Source organism: Sceloporus occidentalis, unplaced genomic scaffold (genome assembly GCF_023333645.1).
Source record: "Sceloporus occidentalis isolate IW3139 unplaced genomic scaffold, rSceOcc1.0.p SCAF_11, whole genome shotgun sequence".
Classification (NCBI taxonomy): domain Eukaryota; kingdom Metazoa; phylum Chordata; class Lepidosauria; order Squamata; family Phrynosomatidae; genus Sceloporus; species Sceloporus occidentalis.
The window spans coordinates 18,074,882-18,091,009 of NW_028316991.1; positions in this window are offsets into that span (position 1 = coordinate 18,074,882).

The following is a 16,128-nucleotide window of genomic DNA, read 5'->3' on the forward strand; positions in this document are numbered from 1 at the left end:
AACACCATTACTGATGTCCTTCTTATGCGCAGAAAATCATTGCTCAGGACGAGATTATACACTGGTCTCAATAGGCGTGCGGCTAGGGGCCACCAAGCTCTGTAAAATCTGGCTCAAGTACAGTGTATCCTGAACTGGGAGGCAAGCACCTAAGAGCCAGGTCAGGTAAGACGACGTGTTACGTGTGTATTTGTATAAGTAAGGCAGTGATGTTTCGCTGTCTTTTAGACAGCAGCTACCATGCCCTGGTCTCCACAGTGAAGATGGCGGCCGTAGAGGGGGGAGCTGGGAGCGCAACACTGGGTCAGGCCGAGGGCAGCGCCTGCGTTAAATACACCGCTGGCCTGATTTTAAGGAATTCTACAACCAACCATGTAATGAGTATACGAAATGGTAATTCCTCCCTTTGGGGTGCTAACAGATCCTCTTTACGGTATTTTATCACAAAGCGCTTAAGTCATCTAAAGTCCATCCAAGCTCCAAAGAAAAAACAGCTTCTATGCTTCCTTAGAAACAATGCGTGAAACATAACGTTCTCCTGCCAGACTTCTCAAAGATTCCTGCGGTTTTTGGGACACCGGCATGATTATCGATACATAGATCAGCAAACAGGCTTTCACATTTTGGTAAATGCCATTGAATTAATATAAAGTAGGTATGGTTTACAATTACTGTAAATGTAACGAGTTGGAAACTTATTTATGATTGTAAAATATACATTACATTGTTCTACTTTTCATTAGTTAAAAGCATTTTAACTGAACGTTTAGCGATTTGTCGCAGTCAGTCATCTACATCATGGGGCTTGTCCTCCAAAGTCACTTTATTGCCAAGTGCTTAAAGGGACAATTCAAAGAAGTAGTCAAAGAATACTTTAGTGAGCATTCTTCACAAAGGAAAACTTACCCGAAGTAAAAGCTGCAGCTCCCCTTCTCCGCGGTCTGACGATTCCTGAAGCAGCCAATCAGTGGCAGAAAAGCAGAAACAGACCCCGCCCCCAGCATTCGCCAGGCCGGTGCTGGAGATGACTGAGGTAAGCGACTCACTGAATATGGAGGCAGATAAGAACCATTCGGCCCGTCTAGTCTTCCCATTTCCCCTGATGTAAGGGGTTTAAACCCCTATCAGTCTTTGGTCAGATCATATAGTGAGGAAAGCCCTATGCCCTATCTCATACTTTAAATTCCCTCACTGTATTATCCTCCACCACTGCTGCTGGGAGACGATTCCATTTATCTACTACCCTTCATACGTTACATCTAAGCCTCTGGCCTTCAAGTTTTAGACCGTGACTTCTTGTCCTAACATTGCTCATTTTAAATAAGCTCTTGTCCTGTATTTAAATATTTCTATTGCATCCCCCACCTTCTCTTCTTTCCTCCAAGCCGTACATATTAAGATCCTTTAACCTTTCCTGATAATTCCTGTCCTACAAACTCATCAGCCGAACACGTCTCACGCATGGAAGATAGCTGGGGGTGCATATGGAGGCATTTAAGTTATATATGATGTTTTTGACATGATTACAAGCCCCTCGTAATATTTTAACCAGGGACACACGTTATGTAATATTAGCACGGACCTGTTGTATCGGTATCTGCACAAATCATTGGCGGAGATCTACCAGCCCCGGACTACGATACGGCTGCAGGAAAAACACAGCTTGCAAATGATTGCTTGAACGTACAGATCTGATTAATCCGGTAACAGATGATTGTTTAATGACCACAAAGAAGCTAAGGAAATATGACGAAAAACTATTAAATAAGCCCTTTCTTCTAAATGGGTCCTAACAACCCTAAACATTTCCCCTTTTTTTCCCTTAAATTATCATTGTGTTGCATTTTGTTAACGCAATTAACATTTTTGCCCCCTGATAACCTTTCCATCTCTAAAGGTTAAGTGACAGGGACACCTCCCAAAATATCAGGCTAAGTAGTTGACAGAATTCCTTGTTGTGAATACAGAGCAAAATAATGCCCGGGGTCAGACAGTAGTGTTGTGTTTCCCAGGTATATGTAATGTACACAGAGGGCTTTATTCACTAAAGGGATATCGGACAGAATGGTTTGCAGGAGAGTTTCAGCTCCTTCGCTTCACTATACAGTATGAGGGTTCAGCCCCGGTGAGCTTCCTCTACGTGATGAACTTGGCTCTCAAAAGTATCCTCCCCCGTTGAATTATACATTATACAGGGCCAGTTCAGCCCTTTCTAGTCCAGAAAGCGCTCCCCTTAATGAATAAACCCCATTGAGCAGCTGACGCATAGCTCCTCAGCAGTTTCTTCATATCAACTCTCAGCCAACATATTAAAAGTAAAGACGCAAGCTTATTTGAATGTACATGTGTTATGTAGAATGTATACCGCAGGGCACCGGGGATTCAAAGAGAATACAAGGAAAGCAGGAGATGTGCGTTTCAATACTTGAGAAGGGAATCACCGTGCCTAAGGGCTTCCACAACCTAAGTGGTATGTCGTGAACATGCAGAGACACCAGAAGTAAATGTAATGACCCCGGGGCTCCAGCGTTATAAGATTGTGGCTGTTCGTTTCCTTTATGATGTGGGTGGTCAAATGAAACGGCAGATCTTGTTGGACTTTCAGCTGTCACAAACTGTGCTCTAGGAAACATGTTTTTTTTATGTTTAATAATAATACTTGAATTTAAAATGGAATAAGACTGGCACAGCTGAGAATGGAGAACATTTAAATAACCTGTGCAGCGGTGAATTCCAGCTTGGGGGGGTCTCGCGTTTAGGCTCTCCGTTGCCGTTATAGACCGATGAGGTAGCAATGGCCTACATGCACTGCTTGGATCCCAATGGAAAGTTCTCAGTTTTGGTTCCTACTGAATGAGGACAATAAATAGAGATGTTTAATCAAAGGTTAAAAGTTTTATTGGATCCCCGATGTCCTAAAATGGGTGTTTTTCCTCATTGGCATGCTCTTTATAGCCGATTCCCATTGGCACGATTTGCACGTTGGAGTATACATAGGAAGGTCTGACAGTACCTTGAAGTACACAAACTTACAGATTTAATAGTGATGGAGTTGACTGGATAGCATTTAACGTTTTTTTAAGCAGAAGGATCAATATGAATCCCATACGAAGAACTAACTGAGTGGGTCTCTTTACATCATGATGCCTGCCGGTTACCGAGAAGCATATCGTTGAAAAATGCCAGTTCATTTTTCAATTTAGTTTATAATACTTTAGTTGGATTGCAACCAGAATGAACAAGAAATCAATCAAGGAAGTCAATTTATTATAAAATTGCAAACATTCTAAAACTAATCTTTATCCTGAGTGCACAACAGATTGGAAAGTAATGTATTTCTTATCACTACTGCTCCCAAAATGTTACCGATTTGTTACCATTCAGTTTGTGAAACATTTTAGGTATCCAATCGCTGACATTAACATATGGATTAGTAACACAGATTGGAGATGCAGGGATGATAGCCAGTAACTCCCTTGGAAATCACGTAGCGGCAGGTCTGTTTAATTAAGGTACCTTTTCTTACCAGAGGAAGATCTCCGGTCCACTTCATGGTACGCTGCACTGAGACCTTATACATTATTTTAGTTTATTTATTGTACCAGAAGTTTGCCGGCGAGCCCACACACCGTTTCAGTATGTTTGGACCTCACTATGCATTATGTTTCTCCTGAAAGGACTGCGTTTGTCCTGCACAACATCTTTGTATCGAGATGAGTTGTAAGAAGACTCGCATATTTACGGTAACAAATGCAGACGATTCAGTTCTTCTGGCAGAATAAACTTGCGCGTTTGCGATTTATAAAGCATTGTGTAGTTGAAATGTTTCAGTTTATTGAATAAACATCTTAAAGAGGAACTTTTGCAGTTTGATGGCATCATGGCAAAACTTGCCCAGGGTTCAAGGATGAACCAAAACAATTTGTACGTCACTGAACAAGATGGGAGTTATAGTCCCGAAGGCCTACAGTCAGCCATCCACAGAACTTCCACCTTGGATACTTGCCGCCATTGCCCCATAATACACCGGACCTCCCCTTCTAAAAGATGTGCGACCTATGTGTATTTTAATCAAGTCTAAGAACACCATCCACACATGCTAAGACTTTTTCATATAGGATCTCACATATTTTGTGCAATTTTGTGAAGGGTGTAGCCACGAACAACATTGAGCTTCTGGGACCTGGGTATACCACAGACATTTATACCTTATCTACGAAAGAATTCCACCGAAGACTGAATTACTAAAGTACAAGCCACAGATAGCTCCCGTAAATGAATTCAGTTATGCTAAGAGCATGGCCATTAGTGCAACAAAAAAGCAAACCTCCCCCTTCTGCAAAATAGAGGATTTCTACTGATTTTGAAGTCTATGAGCGAGGATGATATAGTGACTGCTTTTGCTACATTTCATCTTTGTTTATCTCTCTAGCTTGAGATGCTCCAAGATAGCATAGGGATTAACAGTACTTGGCAGGAGCTGCATTACCCACGCCTATTTACAGATATATTTATCCATGTGCGTGCCTTGCTTTGCCTGCTTCATAAATCGTATGCAATATAATTGCGCTTAAGATTGTAGAAATGTTTTCTAGTATTGCTTTTATATCGTTCATATGCTAGGTTAAGATATCCATTTGTACTCTGTTATCACTATCACTTAAATTTAACACATGCTAAACTTGGGGTTAACTTCAATAAAACCGAGTGCCGTTATCCATAACTGTTGCGAGTTACATTTCCATTGATTTCCATGCGTTTGATGCTTAATTCTATGGGATTCACCAGGATTACGGGTTAATAGGGACCAGTGGGAGTTAACCTAGCATGAAGGCACCAAATTGTCCCAGCAAACTCATTAGTGAATAGCCAGTGGTAAAAGGTTTCATCTCAGGGTTATTCTTCGGCCAACGTACATGCTCCTTTGTCATTACTCTCTGTGTGCTCTATAGCCAATCTCATTTATCTCCATTGTGGATAGTATAGTTAAGCCTTCCAGCAGTTGTCGGTGTTCTGCTCCTTCTGTTAACTTGCATAATTTTGTCGGATACTTTCTCTTTAGGCAACCTCACCACCCCTCATCTACACATTTTAAAGGAGGAATCTAAAATGTTTTATAAGTTCACATAGGTCTATGGTTCTCATGGTTTGACTTTACGGTGCGACTTTTGCAATCCTCATCTTGAATCAAATCACCAAGGGGGTTAAATATACAATAATGACAGGCGGGGATAATACATAATAAAAGTAAGTGCTGTGTACAAGCTGACCTGCAGCTTTTGGTAGAACGTTGCCTTCTCAGAATGTAGAATTAAGTTAAAAAAAATCAGGATAGTCTGCATATATCATTGCAAATGGCACTCATTTTTAATCCAGTCCTGCAAGAACCGCCAATAGACCAGTAACTAAATTCTGAATTATCTCCTTTTAGTACAGTTATGCTCAGCTCTCTTCTCCCATGTCACATGGACCTTTCATCTGTGAGGACCTTCTGTAGCCTCGAGTTCTACACATGTACTTCTAACCTATTGAACTTTATCTCAGCCTGCATTTAGCAGATAGGGATATCTCCCCAAATCCTGAGCCTCCCATATATTTCCTCTTCTTTTGCCATTCTAGGTTCCAGAAACCTCTATAATCTCATACGTATACCCTGCCACTCCTTTTAACTTTGCTCTATGGAATGCATGTTCTGTGTGTAACAAACTAATAACATACACAACCACTTTAACTCAAGTTCCCTGCACCTTCTTGATCTAACTGAAACATGGCTAACCTCTTTTAACACTGCCTCTCCCACTACTCCTATTGTGGCCTCCACCCCATTCACACTCCCAGACCTGATGACGGGAAGTGTGGTGGTGTAGGCTCCCTACTCACCCCAAGTTGCACTTTTCAACCTTAAATTTAATTGATCTGATGTGATATATCTGCACAGATCCCCCTCCTGCCCTTGCCACCCCTCTGACTTTGCACCCTGTCATACACTTCTTCCTCTTCCACAATAAACCAATTCTCTCTTGAACCTGATGAGGTTCATGCTCTATTTCTTTCCTCTTGTTCAACCACGTCCCTTGTATCTGACTTCTTATTTTACCTAATCGCTCTCACATACTCTTGTCACTACATTAACTCTGATTTTTAACCTCTCACTTTCTACAGTATCTGTCCCATTTTCCTTCAAGCATGTTACCATAACTCCTATCCTATATAAAAGCCCTCTGTGGACAAGACTGAACTGTTCAACTACTGTCCCATCTCTCTACTTCCTCTCACCTCCAAGGTTCTTGAAAGAATTCTTTAAACCCAACTAAGTTGCTTGACACCAATGCCTTACTTCACCCTCTTCAATCTGGATTCTTCTCTCAAATTCCTGCCTTACTAAACTTACTAATGACCCGCTCAATGATAAATCCAAGGGCCACTACTCCATGCTAATCCTACACAACCCTTTTGATGCTTTTGGCACTGTGGACCACCCTCATATCTTAAAAACCTCTCCACGATCTTGGTCTCCATGACACTGGTCTCTCCTGGTTCACATTCTACCTTTCTGACCGTACCTTCAGTGTCTCCCTCTCCGATAACCCTTCTCCTCTCAGAAGGGGTACTCCAAGGCTCAGTTCTAGGGCCTCTTCTGTTCTCAATTTACATGCACTTGGCAAAATTATCTCAACCTTTGGCTTTCAATACCATCTGTATGCCAATGACAGCCAGATCCTCTCCTGATCTCTCTCTCTCTCTCTCTCTGTCTTCCATTGTGTAACTAACTGCCTCGCCTCTTTCTCTAACTGGATGTCTGCACATTTCCTAAAACTCAATCGCTTCAAAACCAAACTTCTCGTATTCCCTTTCTCCAATGCGAACATTCCTTGAACAGTTTTCTTCTATGTCAATGGTGCAATCATCTCTCCATACCCCTCACACTTGCTGCCTTGGTGTCACCCTTGACTCAGACATCGCATTCACCCTCCACATCCAGTCTGTCTCAAAAAACTGCCGTCTCCCTCTTAACACATTTCCCAAATTTTTACCTCTCCTTCAATACATATTCTAGTGTTGCTGGTCCATCTGTAACCGTGGCACTTGTGTAATACCCCCTAACCCCCTGTAGATTGTAAACTCATATGAGCAGGGCCTTCCTCACCTGTTTCTGTAAGACAAATTGTATGTTATATACTAATTGTTATGTTCTTTTTACCTATTGTACAATACTATGGAATATGATTGTGCAATATAAAACAATAATAATGTATACTGTCAATACCATATTTTATGTATTGTTTTATCTACGCATCATGTTAAAAGTGCATTTTATATTAACTTAATTCCAGTCTCTTTTCCCAGTACTTTCAATAAAGCTATCACCAATTTGTCTGCAGTCTTATTGAACTCTTCTATGGTGATTATTGAAGATCATCTTGTTTAATTTTTCTTCCTCTTTCTTTTCCATTATCTCACTGGTGCAGGTCTATACCAAATTTCTCATACACTGGATATGCTAATCCAAGTGTTCATCTAGATGCTAAAACGGGTACATTGTAAAAGTTTTAACTTGGTTCTGAGAGCTCAAGGGGTTCACTAATTATGAAACATCTAAAACAGTACTGCAGTTCTTCTGAGTAGTATCTCTTTTGATATCATTCACAGCTTTCATCAGGAACTGAAGTTGGGGAAACTTAACCAAGTTTCACAGACAGATACTTTCCATAGACAAAAATGTTATTGCAAAAACAGTTTCTTTGAAGAATAATAACCAAGGAATGAGATGTCTTCCCATGGTATGTGTCTAAATGAGCAGGAAAAACTACAATATGCTGATAACTCATCTCTTAAACTTCTGCTATGAATGGTTTGCTTTAAAGAAACTGCCCAAAGCATATTGAATTAGCAAAAATAATTCATATGATTACAAGCCACATAGTGTTTGAGTCATGGTGGTGTACAAAGCAGAGTCTGATAGCAGTTTCACACTAATTACACCTTTAGGGGCAAAAATAGCAGAACTTGTTCAGTCAGGTTAACTTAAATGGCAATATAAACCAACAACACATTTTATGGACATGGCTGACATCCCTGTTCATTTATATTTGCCCCCCCCCCCCACACACAAGCATGCATGAGTAAAGTCTCCTTAAGAATGCCGAATACGGATGAGATGTGATTGCGGACTGCATGTACATAAATTACTATCATAATATATATATATATATTTATTTATTTATTTTTTTTAAACAACATTATTTGGAAACACTGAGTGAACTGGATCGGAAGTCAGTGAGGACTCATTTGAGCTTTAAATTAAAAAAAAATCTCCTAGTTCGCTTTCAACTTTTAATAAGAAATAATAATATAGCCGTGTTACCCAAAGAGAAAATAGTCTTTTGGAAAATTTTGGGGCTAGAAGCTAGTTAAGCTTGTTGGTCTGCTACTTCAACTTTTTGAATATCCCTGCTCCCAATCCAATCTAGCACAGAAACCTTATGTGTGATTGGGCTTGTAATATTAGGGGCCAAAGTGGTCAAAGCCACGTTTAAAATGTGTTCATTTTTCATTCATGAATAAGAAAATGGTCAAACACCTCTGAGATCACAGAAGCTTATGCACATATATTTCTATGTTGGTCCAATTAAAATGTATTAATTTTCCAAAAGACTATTTTCTCTTTGATTAACACGGCTATATTATTATTTCTTATTAAAAGTTGACCGCGAACTAGGAGATTTTTTTTTAATTTAAAGATCAAATGAGTCCTCACTGACTTCCGATCCAGTTCACTCAGTGTTTCCAAATAATGTTGTTTAAAAAAAATAATATATATATATATAGAAATATTAGGATAGTAATTCATGTATCTCTTTAAACTTTATTTCTGCAAACATCTCCCTCCTTAAAAATGCCCTTGAAAAATAATCAAGAAAGCCCTTTGTTTTAGAATTTACAGGCCTTCACATCCCTCACTGGCCGATCTCTGTTTGCAGACAGATCACCTTTAATGTTGAAGGCAAATACTTGGATTGTATTGTCTGCGTTTTAACTCACCCCTTGGAATTGACTACAAATACTCCTTATACGCTACAGCAGAAATAAACACAATAAAACATGTTATCACGGGGAATACAATTCAGTACAAAGTAACCAGGGCTCGATAAACCCCAGGGCGCCATGGCAACAAGAAATTACCTCCTGACACAAGGCTTTTGTAGGACATGGGGAATGGCATTGGAGAGGGAGAAAATAAATCGGCTGGGGCAGCCGAGGGACCCAACAACTGGAAGCGCTCCTATCCATAGCTTGAAGGGAGTTCTAAAACCAAAAGCTGGTTACTTTTACTGCCGTGTCTCCAATTTAGGATTCGTTTTGGTAGAGACAACTACCTGAATATATCAATGCGTCCTGAACTCCCAAAGCATGCTAGAACTGTGATTAAAGCAATAAAACACATTTTTCAGTGTCTTTTTGTATTGATTATGGGTTATTACTCTGCATTTATTCACATACTGGCTGCTTACTGACTGACAGGCTGGGGAGAGTGCGCTACATGCTTCCTTCATGTCTTAATAAAGTAAACACATTTAGCACCTTTATTTAATGAACGCTGAATAGATTTTTATTTGTATTAATCAATTTTATTTGGCAAATCAATATTTATCAGTTTACATGACTTACCAATACTTGAATGTATTATCAGTTTATTACACAGGTCCATGCTCTTACTAATGTATAATTTAAAAACAAGGATTAATATAGTATTTGTCAAATATTTAACGTATTGATCAATATTTTTAAAATTCTATTAGCTATTAGATATATTTTGGGAGACATCTTTATTAACCACACACTTTTATATTCCAGTGTGATAATAGAGGGAATCTGTCACGCTTGCTGTAAATTCATGACAAAAAACAAAACTGTATAAAGCTTGTTTTTAATTCTTTTGAAGAAACAGCTACAATATATCTTTAAATAACAATACATGTAAAGGGAACCTGCGGCCATCATATGTACTTGTTATGCATATCCTAGCCAGGTGTCCCCTTCAAATGTTCATTTTCTACCCCTTGTAATTGCATGGGGGGGGGATTCAGCAGAACCCCCCACAAATCTGCATTTCCCTGCCAAAACTGGTGTGGAAACAGCTTGAGGCCTGCAGCTTCTCCTAAAGGTAACTACTCTTATTTTCCCCCATACAGGTTAAAGGATGCATGCTAGAGTACTTACTAAATACATTAATATGCATTCTTCGTGGGTGGGCTGGATGGGATGCATTTAAAAGGAAAGGATGAGTTGATTTTGGTCTGAGAGCAGGACTGAAATGTCTCCATAATCGAGGGAGCGATGGAACCGGAGGGAAATCCGCATGAAATGACATTACTATGGCTTTGATGAAGACAGGTGTGATGTCAAGAGTTTGAAAATAAAATTAATTCTAGCACCGACAAACCATTTTACTTAATTTCTCATGTTTTAGTTATTCTGATCCTGGGCCATAAAGGAAAGTGGGCACAAAGCGCCAATTTTCCTCTATGTTCAAGGATCTCTCACTAATGATTGCTTTTAAATGCCACTTTCAGCACAAGCAGGAAGATATAGAACATCTTTCAAGACTCTGCATCGTTCACGTTCATCTCCAAATCACAGATATTCTATAGCACGGCAGCAATTTAAAATACGAAGTGGCAGCAACACGGCAGTTCTCATTTACAGCACAACATAAAATAACATGCTATTTTAATATCAATACGTCAGTGGAAATTGAAAAAAGCATGACGGTATATGTTGAGGATAATAATTAACACTTGGAAAAAGCTGGCAAACTAACCAGCATATCAGTAAGAAAACGATGCTCGGTTATCAGGGCACCGGTGGAGATTACCAAGCAGCCCTGGTACCTTAAATTTTTTTTTGCACATTGCAGGGCCTGATCTTTCCAGCTAGATCCAAAGACAGGCATTTAATTATACATACGGGAATAAGAGAGGTGTGGGACCTGAAATATAGTAGCATACCTTCGTTACGCAGGCTTGGGTGGCCACTAGCATTATCACATCCTGACCCAATGCACAGCCCTACGGAATATGATGGCGCCATATAAAACAGTAAATAATAATAAGTTAGAATCGAAATAACATAATTTTAGCAATCATCTCAGCAGCTCCTATACAAGCTGCAGTGTTGAAGAGAACCAAGGGAACAGACCTGAGTAGCTTTGCATAGTCTTTCAGATAGAAGCACTCTGCATGACACCGGGAAACGGAGGGCGCATTTTATCTAAGTAAAAATCCCCCTAAAACGTATTGACAATGACCGTTACTCTAAAGCACAATAAAACGTTCATGCATCATTAATATTGTTTGTCCAGCTTCATTAGCTGCCCCTAAAGCCCTTTGGAGTGCAACATTTAGCAAAGCGATGACTTGTTTTCTCAAACAGGAAAAGGTTAGTTTCCATACATTAACAGGAAAAGTGCTTTTTTGTTATTTGTGTGGGTTAAAGGGCAAGGGTGCACGCACAGTGTGTGTGAGTGAGTGTGTTTGTGTATATTAGCGTTCCTTCAAGGCGTGAGATACTGTGTAGATACTCTATTGTAATGCACATGCCGAGACCGGAACTACCGGACAAAACCTAAACACAAGAATGGCTGCTTGGTGGACACCAAACCTGGAGCACAAACACTAATTGTCGCTGCAATTACTGGAAGCTTCCTGCTCCCAACACAGCGGTGTCAGTCACCTATTGATTTAATGACGGAGGCCATATACAGTTTAAGTACACCATGACTGATAACAAATGAACTGATAGCACTGTTTGCACAAACCATTAGAAATCGGAGCTCAGGGGAGGAGATGATCCCCTCACTTCTCACACCACTGATTTTATTCTTTAACATTAGCTTGAACTGTTTTAAATTAACACTTGAAAAGAGCACATTGGGCACTACAAAGAAGAGGCAGTTTAAGTTTCCCTTTATCACCCTTATTTTCCAATCAGCATTTGGGGCTTTTAATGCATTAAGTGACAAAAGCCATTTTACAGCTACTTGAGCTGTTCACACTTCAGAGAGGAGATTCTCGCATTTACTAAAGGAAACAAGGGCTGCAAGTGGAATAGAGTCCCCTTTACCTTACTATACCCCAGTATACCGTTACAATGTTTCCACTATAAAGTCAAAATGTTTCTTATAAACAAAGCAATGTCAACTGAAATCTATACACCAATAGAGGCAATCAAAAAAAGTCAAAGTAATTAAAGAAGTTAAAGTTCACTCTTTTATCTAATAACGGTAATACAATAAAGGCGCATGTAAGAAAATAATTTTTTCATTGAGAAATACGTAAAAATTGTTCCGCAACATTATCTTAAAACATAAAAAAGTTATAAATAATCATCACATCAAAAGATAACCCTCATAAAGGATAACTGCTTCTGATCTGTTTGCATTTGTTATAATTGCCTGCATTCAACAATCTCTACTATAGCTTATTAAATGCTCCCATAAATGGATCCATCTACTGCCAGTGAAAATCTGTGTCTGGCAAACCTTTAGATAAATATGGCTTATATATGTTTTATCAAATCATTCAAATTGTTCATGACGCAACAGGTTTTGTGAAAAGCAGATTAAAAACAGATTTCTTTACAATAAGGTAGGACTTTTCTGCATTCTGCTTCTATCAGGACCCCCCAAATACACTGAGATTGAAGATAACGAATGGAGCCTACCTACCACTTTCCTCCGAATATCCATGAATTTAGGGCTTTTCGATCCAGTCTAATTGTTAAAAAAAAGACTAGTGCTCTTCAGGCTGGAGAAGACAGGACTGCTTGAAGGCTGAACGTAGACCAATGATCCCGGCAAAGCTTGTTTCCTCTATGTAGTTACCCAATGCTAATGAAACTGGGTGGAAGAGGGGGGTTAGCTGTCCTTGAAGACAATTGTTCTATTGGCAGATGTTCTTTAAACAAAAGGGCTGCTCCCTTGCTAGAGTTTACTTTCACATGTGACTGTCAAGGAAAGTGGCATCTATTTGGATTATCTTGCATTATAATTACCTTTTACCATCCATTTAAGTAAATTATGTATTACTTCATAATTATGTTGTTTGCATGCCACTTTATATGGGTGGAATTATTAACAAGCAGTCAAGTACTGAATAACCCTTAATAATCTATCGGCAAAGGATTATGTCCAAATGCTCAACGGGAATTTATTTTCAGAAAAAAAAGAGAAGGCTCTTTACCAAGTAAAACGTAGTTAATTAAGCTATTGGCCTGGGTATCTTATCAGTTTAGTTGGGAAACTAAATAAATAGATACAGTAAGAAAAGGCTCAAGAAGAATGAAGAAGGAAACTTTGAGGGGAGTCAGGTGGTGGAGATGGATTACGAAACCAATAATAGGCGATGGAGTGCAAGGAAGCCAGGAGTGATAAGAAAAGGTTTAGGTCATTAATATGTCGATGTGGAAATTAGGAGTCGAACAACATGTGGTGATAAACACTGAGGCAGTATGGTGTGATGAAAGCAGAGACAGAATGGGGTGATGTAAAATGAAGAAGGCTCAGGAGCGGGCAGGTGGGAAAGGGCATGACGGCTGTGATAGATTTAAAAGATCAGACTTTGGAAGAGGCCAGAAATGATGAAGAATGAGAATTTCTAAATGTCTAAAGGAAATGGAAAGGAAATCCATGATTCTATTGGGTTTCAAAGATAAGTAGTCAAAGCCAAAGTGGAGAAGATTAATAGACAAAGTCAAATACAATGCCTAAACTAGAGCTTGCAAATAAAAGAAGAAAACTGGAATATCACAGTACGTGAATAAATAGCTAAAATAGCTCAATAGTGATTTAGGAAGCCGTGTCAGCTGAGCTTCTATCTAGGATTTTGAAAGGCAGGGGATAGTGAAGGAGGTGGAATCATGCAATTAATATAGGGAAGAGAAGACGCACACTACTCCCGGAGTGTGTTTTCTGTTTCATGGAGTGTGTTTTATGTAATCTACAGTATTGCTACTCATTTCACATTTTCCATCCCAAAGTTAAAATGAGAAAACTGGTTGTCATGACAGTACTTAATTATGTTCTTCATTGGCGAATCCGATAAGTGCAAAACTGGTGGAGACTTAACTGCCAGGAAGATGTTGAAAGTATAAATTGTACGCTTGCACTTTTATCTGCATTGTTTTGTAACACCAGATGTAAGCGAGACGTGTGAGCAAGATGCCTACTTGGAATCCAAGATATTGAATCTAAGAGGGCAACACCGAGGGACGTTGCTAGTATGTAGGGTAAGGGGTTCAGCACGTCCAGAGCTAGTGTCCTTAAACCTTTTACCCCTACTTCCCCTCTTGCAAATTAACCAGCTCTTTGCTCTAGATACCTCCTCTACCTCCTCTCCACTTTCAACAGCACTGACCTCAGCCAGTGCTTTCCCAGTAAGGAGTGGACAGATTGTTGGGAAGGGCTTGTGATAACCCAGCTTTCATAGTCCACATTGGCACTAATGACAGTTAGACAGTTAGTGCCGATGTGGTAGGTAGGTGCTCCTTAAAAAAGATTTCAGGGAACTGGGTGACAAACTTAGGGAAATTATCTCCAAGGTAATATTTTCAGAAATACACTACACCGGGGGGCAGCTGGACCTTAAAAAAATAAATGTGTAGCTGCAAAAAGGATGTAGGGAGGAGGAATTTAGGTGTTTAGAGAACTGGACAGCCTTTGCAGCCTGTTCTTGGGGAGAAGATGGTTAGAGGGTTAGAGATTTTAAAGGAAAGGGTTGTAGGCAGTACCCTAAAGATAGCAGTAAAGGGGTAGATCCAGGGCAGGGCTTAACTTTGGGAGGTTGGGAAAGGAATGATGGGATCAGCATAGATACATGGGTTAAAAAATAGTAGCCTCAGAGTGACGTGTACAAACGCCTGCATTTTAGGGAAACAATCCCCACACTTACTTAATTGGTAACAAATAACAATGTGACATTAGACACTGTCCCTCATACAAAAATATGAAGTCTTTCGATGTCAAAATAGTTGGATTAGACATTGGACTTGGTGAATTATACTCTCTCTTCTGGGCGGATACAAATAGATTGAAAGATATAAAAGTCTCGAATCCCATAATTCATGATACACTTAAAACACTTTCTAAACTAAAACGAACTATGGGAATAAAGAGAACTCTTATGCCCTCCACCCCTATCGAGGCTATCCGATTTTTTATCAGAGATATAGACTTGTCCAGGTGGCAAGGATGCGGCATCTCCTGTATTGGCAATTTGTTAGACCAAAGCACTATTATACCCTTTCCTCAGTTATGTAATTCCTTTACCCTACCATCATCTGAACTATTTTCTTTTTTGAGGATGAAGAATCTTATTGACCAGGTAGGGATTGATAGAAACCCCGAATTAGAACATTGGTTAACAAAACATAAAAATAAGAAACAAATCTCAAGTTCATCTATACTTCTACTATCATTGCAAAAAGATGAGAAAGATCCACCGATCCTGAAGTGGGAAAATGACCTAGGTATTGAGTTTTCCTTGGACCAATGGCGTCAGGCCTTTGTCCAAACAAAAAAGTTCGTCCACTCAATAAGCCTAATAGAGATTTATATTAAGATAACTTACAGATGGTACCTGGTCCCAACTAGACTTAATAAAATCAGTACCGTACATTCAAATAGATGCTGGCGTTGCTTTTCCCATACGGGCACCTTTGTTCATATCTGGTGGGAGTGCCCGCAATTGTTAAATTTAAGAAAAAATCTCTTGCAACTACTTGGATCACTCTTTCACAGTCTGGAACAATTAGACTCACAGGTGTTCCTCTTCCACTTGGGACTTGAGAATTTTTGTTTAAATTATAGAATCTTAATCATACATGTCCTTATGGCCGCAAAGATATGTATAGCTAGGCACTGGAGACAACCAGGTTTATTTAACTGGAGATTAGTTATCAATCAAATTAACCATCAGTACCTAATGGAAAGAGGATATTACAACAAAATTAATAAACTTGTCAAATTTGACAACATCTGGCGACCCTGGAAACAACTTTGTGATATCGACTCCCAGAATGCTAGAGATCGTAATTGAGGATTAAGATCTTTATCTCTTTTTCTATATATAT